Source organism: Corvus kubaryi, unplaced genomic scaffold (assembly GCF_017639235.1).
Source record: "Corvus kubaryi isolate FWS band 111438036 unplaced genomic scaffold, C.kubaryi_AGA036_p1.0 36988, whole genome shotgun sequence".
Classification (NCBI taxonomy): Eukaryota; Metazoa; Chordata; class Aves; order Passeriformes; family Corvidae; genus Corvus; species Corvus kubaryi.
This window is the reverse complement of record NW_024581003.1, coordinates 3,673-12,155: the sequence shown is the minus strand read 5'-3', so window position 1 is coordinate 12,155 and position 8,483 is coordinate 3,673. Positions and strand designations below refer to the sequence as shown.

Sequence of the window (8,483 nt, the reverse complement as noted above, 5' to 3'; positions counted from 1 at the left end):
TGATGGGACAAAAGGCATCATAGAGGGACTGACTGGGAGTGGCTGGGTTCATACTGGAAGTGATGGGGGCCCTACCTTACTCTACTGGGAGGGACTGAGAGTGAAAGGAACCATACAGGGCATGACTGGGAACAACTGGGACCATGTTGGGGGCAAGTGGGATCTTATTGGGAATGACTGGGAACATGAAAGCTTGAGTGGAGTTTTTATCCCGTGGCATTCCCGGGGAGCAGCGGCAGCTCCGCGCCCCCAGCCCGGGGGGTGGGAGCAGGGGAACCGCTGGCAGCACCTTCGGGCCACAGCCGAGGGCTGGGGGGCTCCTCCCCCACTTCATTTTCTCTGCCCAATTCAAATCATCCCCTCCCATTCAAATCCCCTCCGTTCACATTTTCTCCCCACCATTAAAGTTTCCTTGCCCCAATTCAACTTTTCTCCCCAATTAAGCCCTGAGGCCCCTCCCCGCCCCCGGCTCCTCCCGGCAGGACTCGGCCGGGACCTTCTGGAAATAGCAGCAGAAAGAGTTCAAAAATTCCTCATTACTGCCATCGATTTCCTTGGTTTCCGGGGCATTTTCCTGCGGCTGCTCCGGGCCATGGCTGAGGGGTCCCCTCGGGCTCCAGCCCCTTTCCAGCCCCTTTTTCCAGCCCCTTTTTCCACCTCTTTTCCTCAGCTGACCCAAAGCTGCAGATTTTGGGGGGTGGGAAGAGTCGCTCTGCTCGGGGGTCCCCGCGGTGCCCCAGGGAGGCCCCGAGGCCGCAGCGCGGTTCCCTCGGGCCCCTTGGAGCGTTTGGAATCTCCAACTCTCAGCAATCGCTGTCCGTGGCATTCAATCCCCCCTGCAGGGTTTTCGCCCAGACCGGCTTTCTTTCCAGAGGGTTTTGTGGTTTCGCTTCGAGCCGGGGCCTGAGGGCACCGGAGCGGCCGCGGGTGCCGGGGCAGGAAGGGCTGAGGGACAGCACCGCCCCACAAACCTCCGGGAGGGGGACAAGGGCTGGAGGGGGCAAAGAGAGAATAAACACGAGATTTTAGAAAAAGAAAAAAACCCAGTAAAATATAGATTATATGCAAAATATAATAAAAGAGAACTCTGAAAAAAGAAAGTAACAGCAGAGCTGCTTCTCCTGGGACTTTGGGTTTCTTGTCCAAGCTCCGAGCTGGGTGTGAGCCAGAAGCCAGTGGCTGGGAGAGACATTGCTGCTGAAGGGCTTCCTATGGCCAGGACTAAAGTGTCGAGTATCATGGAAGAGCTTGAGGTTACAGAAGCGCCAGCGCTCCCGTTGGATTCCCTCGTTGGAAGCTGAAAGCGGAGCTCCGTCTGGGACTCTGCTTTGTAAGGATTGAATGTAAAACTCCAGCGCAATCCCCGTTTCCCTCCCTCCTGTGGCCAGCGGCGCACGGAGAAGGGATGGGAGTTTCGGTGAGTTCGTGCTTCCCCCTGAGGGACAGGAATCCTTGCCGTGTCCAGCGGGGGTCCCTCCCCAGCCGTGCGGTCACTCCCCGGCCCGGCCCTGAGGCGCGGGGCAGTCGCGGGGCAGCCGCGCTCCGGCCCCGTCAGAGGCACCGCCGCTTCGTGCCGGGCAGGAGCGGCAGAAGGAGCCGGGCGGCGGCGGGGGCTGAATCCCGGCAGGAGGAGGAGGAGGAAGAAGAAGAGGAAGAAGGGGCCGGGGCCGCCTGCGGTGTCCGATGGCCGGGGAGCAGCGGGGAGGCCTCGGGGAGCGGCGGCGGGCGGGGCTCTGCTGGAGCCGCCCCGAGGGGTTTGTGCCGCCCCGGGCCCCTGAAGGAGCCGCTCCGCGGGACGGGCGAGCTGGGAACGAAAGGAAATACAGAGAAGAGAATAAAATACAATCAAAGAGCCGCACCGAGAGGCGTCTGCCCCGCCCGCGTCTGAAGGAGCTGCACCGAGGGACGGGCGGAGGGTGAGTAGAATAAAATCCAGAGAATGGAGTAAAATAGAATAAAAAACTGCACCGGGATGTCCGCGGCGCCCGGTGTCACTGAAGAGCCGCACGGCGGGACGGGCGCTGTCGGGTGTGGCCAGAAGGGCAGCGCCGAGGAGGGAGAGAGGTGTGAATAGAAAAACAAAAAAATAGAGAGAATGAAATAAAATACAAGAAAAGAGCCTCACCCGGGGATCTCCGCAGCTCCGTGTCACTGAAGAGCTGCACCGAGAGAGCAGAGAGAGGTGACGGTGGTGAAAAAGCCGCACTGGAGGGGCTTGGCATGGGAGGTGGGAATGGACTAAACACTAGAGAATAGAATAAAAAAATAACAAAAACCCCGCACCGGGAGTGGCCGCTGCCCGTGACTGAAAGAGCCGCACCCAGGGACCGTCGGGGCAGCAGCGGGGGCTCTCGGCCGCCCCGCGTCACCGAAAGAGCCGCAGCCGGGGGCAGTTCTGGGGTCTTCTGGAGCCGCCCCGAGGGCTCTCGGCCGCCCCGCGTCACTGAAGGAGCCGCAGCGAGGGACGGGCGGGGCGCGGCCCGGATCGAGCCCCTCCAGCTGCGCCTCGAGCGGCGACCCCGCGGGACCGCGCCGGGGCCGGGCGGCGGCGGCAGCCGGAGCCGGGAAAGCGGCTTGGAGCGGCGGAGACGAGCGGGGTGTTCCCGAGCAGCTCCGCTCAGCGCTCGGGCACCGGGGCGTCCCGGGGGTTGTTCCCGAGCAGCTCCGCTCAGCCCTCGGGCACCGCGCTGGGGCCGCCGCGCACTTTTCACCCCCGGCCGCCCCCACGGGCCGGGCCCCGCGGCTCCCGCTGCCGCCGCCTCGGCCTTATGAACTCCCCTCCCCTCAGACCCTCCCGGGCACCGCCGGGCATTAGCGCAGCTCCCGGGGCCGTGTCCCGGCCACACTTGAGTATTAAATCCGACAGATTTGAGGAGCGGGCACAGCCCTAGAAACCAGGGCTTTGCCCTCGGCAGCTTGGAGCGGCACGAGGGGGATAAAGGATCCTCTGCACTCACCGATGCCCCCAGAAGCAGCTCTGCCCCCGTAAGAACGGGGCTGTATTTGGGAGAGGGAGGATGGCTGGGATGGGATCTGGAAGGAAACAGACACATGTTGGGATGAAGAGGTTTGGGGGATCCCGGTACTGAGGAGGTTTTGGGGCACCCTCCAATCCTGAGGGATGTGTTACTGGGAGGGGGGACACACCTGGCTCTTGCACTTGGAGTGCGGCCCCACAGGGAAGGACATGGGGAGCCCATTTTAGGGTAGATCCTGCTGCTTTCCACCAGTTTTGGGGGAGTTATAATCGGATTTGGGTGATTTCCTGGTCATTTTAGGAGGCGGAGGTGAGGCCTTTTCTGGGAGGATCCTGATGCTTTCCACCAGTTTGGGGGTTCTAAATGGCTTGTGGTGGAACCACTTTCATGGGTTCTGATGCTGCCCACCCGTGCTCTGCACTGGTCCAGACTGGTGCTCCCAGTGCCGCGTGGGGCAGGGCCATGGGGACCCCTCCACGGCACAGCGTGGCTGCTTTGGGGCTGGCGACACTTGCCCGGCACTGGCCATGGGGCGTGTGCTGGCAGCTGGGGCCGTACTGGTGGTACTGGTGGTGCTGGGAGCTCACGTGTCTGGGGGGCCAGTGGGACTCAGGTGAATGTGGGTGTCTCAGGGGTGTGGTGAGGACGATGGGAAAATATTGAGAGAGGTGGGAAAAAGGGAGGAAGAGAGCAGAAAATGGGAGCTGGAATGCCCAGACCAGGAGTCCAGACCAGCGGTCTCCAGCCTGACTCCCCCCCAGCAAGTGGCTCCCACAACCCCTCACCCTGTCCCCAAAATCCCCTGGCATCCCCCACCCATCTCTGTATTTCCCCTCCCAAATCTCCACGCTCCTGCGGTGAGACAAAAGGGGTCCAAATCCCCAGCTAGTGTGACCACAAGCACCAAACTTTTTTCTCCACACAACAATCTTCCCTCTTTTCCCCTTCCTGGCTTCCCCCACAGCAGCTGGGAGCAGCCAAGAGCCCAGCGCTGCCCCAGCCCGACCGGCCCCAGCTCCATCCCTGCTCCTCCCGTGGGATGCGATGGGTTTGGGGGGAGGGGGCCAAGGGTGGGCACTGGGCCTGGGGGGAGGAGGAGCGGGGGTGGAGGAGGAGGGATGAACCTGGGAGCTGCCCTGGACAAAGGGAGACACTGGGAGGGAAAAGAGCAGGCAAAGGAAGGCAGGAGAGAAAGGAGGACCCGGCCAAGAGCATCACTCCGGATCTCTGAGGGAAGGGGAAACCTTTTGCTGTCTGGAAACCAACAAAAACTCGGAGTATCTCTGCCAGGCCACTGAAGGCCTCTCCTGCCCCACTCCCCTCAAGCAAAGTGCCCCTCCTTGCCCATCCTCGCAGCACTGTCCTCATGCCCTTCTGCTCGTTGTGGATGATGGGGCAGAGGGTTTGTTCCAGGGCATCCTGCAAGCACCAGGCAGGACAGTTCCACCAGGATGGGAACCCAGCTCAGGGCTGAGGGACCCAGAAAATCTAAACACCAACACAACACCAACAGGGCACATTTGTCACTTTTGCTACAAAAGGCAGCACTGAAAATGATGGGTAATGAGAGCCTCCTAATCACCCCAATTCCTTCTCCATTTTAAACTTTCTCTGAAATAACCAGAATAGTTCTTCAAATTCCTTCATCTTTGTCAGTCCCAGATCTTTGGACAGCAGACTGGGGAAGAGAGCACAACATCAGCATGTTGGTAATCAGACATGGCTTGTTGTCCATTTCTCCTTATTCAATTACAGCAGATATTGGGAATTACCAGCTGTCCTGAGGAATTTTTCCTGCAGCAAGTTATTTTCCTATCATGGTCCATCTGTAATTTTATTACTTTATTACTTATTAAATGATTTATTACTTATTAAAACACCAACATACATACAGTACAGCACCTTGCAATTACTCCCCCTTATATTTATAAACCTCAAAGTCTTCCAGGTCTTAACAACATCTTTCTTCTATTCTTACTCTTTGGGTGCATCAAAAGACTCCTACTCACAGCAGTAGAGAAAACCTTCTCGTTAAAGAGTACCAGTGGTACAAGATCTACCCAGGTAGCCGTAGCCGTGGCTACCAGAGAAACATCTTGCTGGGATGATACCCAAAGCACCCCAGTTTAAGGTTTAAGTTTCCTTTATTTTTTTAAACAAAAACAGGGGAGATGTTGCTGTGAACCTTCCCCCCCGTACTTGGTCTGTCCCAGTTCATTTCATTGTCAATAAGTTTGTTGCACTTAAGTTCGTAGTTTCCCCTCCCCTTGCTGCATTGTATACACCTTGCCTTAGCTGCCAATCCTTGATGTACACCACCCCTTTCCCCTCGCCCTGCTAGAAAGTTCTTCCCCCCTCGATACCCCCTTGGTCCCTTTGAATTTCTCCCCTCCCCTTGTTTTCCCTCATTGGCTAATTGTATGTCACTCCACCTGTGAACCCTCCCCTTCTCCTTCCCGACTGGCCCTGAGATTGTTGCTGCCCTTTGTCCAACCCTCCTTTAAAAAGCTGTGCAACCCCTTTTCTGGGGTCTTCGGTCCCTGCTCCCCCTGAGGACAACAAAGCCCTGGATACTCTACTGGAGTCCCATCCTTCCTTCTCGCCTCTGCCTGCGAGCGCAAACCATTCAGCACCCTGAGAGCTTTGCCTCTTGCGGCGAGACCAGCTTCATCTTGGTCTTCGGAGCGCATCAGACCCGTCACTGCGAGTGACCGGGCAGCTCCAGCAGCGACAGTTATGTACTTGGAATCGCCGTGCTTATGCTCAGTGGCAAAAGCACAAACCCAGAAGCAAGGCAGAAAAGAGTACTTACTTTCAAGACATGCGAGATTTTTAAATTACAAATAACCAAAGAAAAAGGGGGGATTGAGAAACGGGTGATCAATACTTAACTCATGTAAGCACAGTTAACTATTGGGAGACAGCAAATGTTAATCACAAAAGCGGAGAAGCAGGACTCGCCCTAATCTTGTCAAGATAAGAGGAACAAGAATCTGTTTGAAACCAGCACAGAAACTGCTGAGTCACCCCACAAAGGACAGCCCGTGCTCCAGAAAGAAAGGTGAAAAGTGCATTGTGATGAAGAGTACGGATCTTCATTGGAAAGACCCGCGAGGAAGAAGAGGAGCCTTCCTCAGTGCGACCACCAGGATACACCACTCATGTGTGACACATATGCTAATGATATTAATGACTTCCAAGAACTGATTTGTATAACCACCCCTATCCCAAAGAATGTGATGAATATTCATGAATTTCACCCATAATATTGTGTTGTAGGAAGTGCCATGTGTGTGTGTGTGTTTTTGGAGGAGAGATCCCCCACGTATCCGGCGCTGAATAAAGCAAATACCCACTTCTCTGACTGTCTCTGAAGTGCCTCTTGGCCCAGTTTGGGCGATTCGGGATCCCAAAAAGCTGCCAGGGATCCCAAAATCTCCAAAATCCTGTCAGGGATCCCAAAATTTCCAAAATCCTGTCAGGGATCCCAAAAACCCCATCAGGAACACCCCCAAACCTGCTGGGACATGTCCCGCATGGCGGCCAGGACTGCAGACCCCAAAATCCTGAAAGGGACCCTAAAAACCCCATCAGGGATCCCCTGCGGCACAGGTCCCGCATGCAACCCCAAAAACCCCCAAAAATTCATCGGGGGGTCCCATAAAGCCCTCAGGAACACCCCAGGAACCCCAAAACCTGGCTGCGACAGGTTCTGCGTGGTGGCCAGAACTGCGGACCCCAAAATCCCATCAGGGTCACCCCAAAATCCTGTCGGGGACCCCCTCCCGTGTTGGGGACAGTCCTGGGGTGTCCCCCCATCCCCTCCCGGTTTGTCCCTTGTCCCCCTCCCGTGCTGGGGACAATCCGGGGGTGTCCCCCCCATCCCCTCCGGGTGCATCCCGTGTCCCCTCCCGCCTTGGGGACATTTGGGGACACCCCCGTCACCCAGGTAGCCGCACGGCCACGTCCCGGCCGATGCCCGAGGAGCAGCGGTGACAGGGACAGTGCGCGCCGGGGGGCGGCCATGGCTGTCACCCCCCCACCCCGGGCAAAGGCTCTTAACGGGATCAGCGCTCACGTGGCACCGGGACCGGGATCAGGATCGGGATCGGGGTCAGGATCAGGGTCAGCCACCCCTGGGATCGGGGTCAGCCACCCCCGGGATCGGGATTGGGGTCCGAACCTTAGTCAGGATCGGGGTCAGGATCGGGATCAGCCGCCCCTGGGATCGAGATCGGGGTCAGCCACTCCCGGGATCGGAATCGGGATCGGGACCGGGATTAGGATGGGGGTCCGCGCCCCCGGGACGGGGGAAGATTTGGGGACATTCTTGGAGACAGCACAAAGTGTGGGGGGAGCTCGGGGGACGGCCCCCTCTCCTGGGGACCCTAAATCCCCCCCTCCCCACCCCAGGGGACGCTGGGGACCCCAAAACTTCCCCTCCTCGAGTGGCCAGAGCGAGCTCTGCGCACCGGGACCGGACACCCCCCGAACCGGGCTCCGCGCTCCGGGACCGGACACCGGACACCCCCCGAACCGGGCTCCGCGCTCCGGGACCGGACACCAGACACCACGTCCAACACCTAAATGCGGACCGGCCTTCTTATTTGCATAACCCCGCCCACCAGACAACAAACCACTGGGCAATACCAGCTTAATTTGCATGGCCACGCCCATAAGCCCACACGCCACACCGAGCAGGGCCCACCTATTTTACATAACCACGCCCACCTCCTGTAGACGCACGGCGGGAAACGTTCCGCTATTTCCATAACCACGCCCACCAATCACACCGCGGTATTCCCCTTGTATTTTGCATAACCCCGCCCTCATCCTGGCCACGCCCAGCACCGGCTGCAGCCGCCGCCAGTCGCTGTTGCCTCCCAGTGCTCCCAGTAAGTGCCGTACTGGGAGGGATCGTGCTCCCAATTCCTTCCCGGTGCTCTCAGTATCGGTCCCAGTGCCGCGCGGGGCGGGGCCGCTTTGGGAACCCCCCCAGGGCACAGCGCGGCTGCTTTGGGGTGTCGGAACCTGCCCGGGCCGGGGCGGGAGCGGAGGAGCAGCGGGAGGAAGAGGAAGGAGAGAGGAGGAGGAGGAGGAGGAGGAGAAGGAGGAGGAGGAGGAGGAGCAGGAGGAGCAGGAGGAGCAGGAGGAGCAGGAGGAGGAGGAGGAGCAGGAGGAGGAGCAGGAGGAGGAGCAGGAGGAGGAGCAGGAGCAGGAGGAGGAGCAGGAGGAGGAGCAGGAGGAGCAGGAGGAGCAGGAAAAGGAGGAGGAGGAGGAGGAGGAGCAGCCGCAGAAGCGCGCGGTTCCCCCGCCCGCCCGCTGAGGCCGCAGCTCCCCCGGCTCCGGCAGCATCGCCCCCCCCGCATCCCGAGGTGAGCGGGGAGGGGGAGCTCGCCCCAAATCCATCGGGGGTCTCCGGGAGGGTTTTTTTGCGGGGCAGGCGATGTTCGGAGCTTGCAGGAGCCCAAAGCTGAGCCGCAAATGCCCCTTGGGGGGGGGGGG

At 59.1% G+C, this 8,483-nt stretch overlaps 1 protein-coding gene across 1 annotated transcript in view; it reads left to right on the top strand.

Moving 5' to 3' along the window:
- Positions 1-7,777: 7,777 nt before the first annotated feature.
- Positions 7,778-8,483, top strand: part of LOC121660910 (zinc finger protein 79-like) — a 2,655-nt gene continuing 1,949 nt past the window's right edge. The window contains exon 1 of the mRNA XM_042020502.1: positions 7,778-7,873. The gene's annotated coding sequence lies outside the window, so the exon portion shown is untranslated. The remainder of the gene's footprint in view (positions 7,874-8,483) is intronic.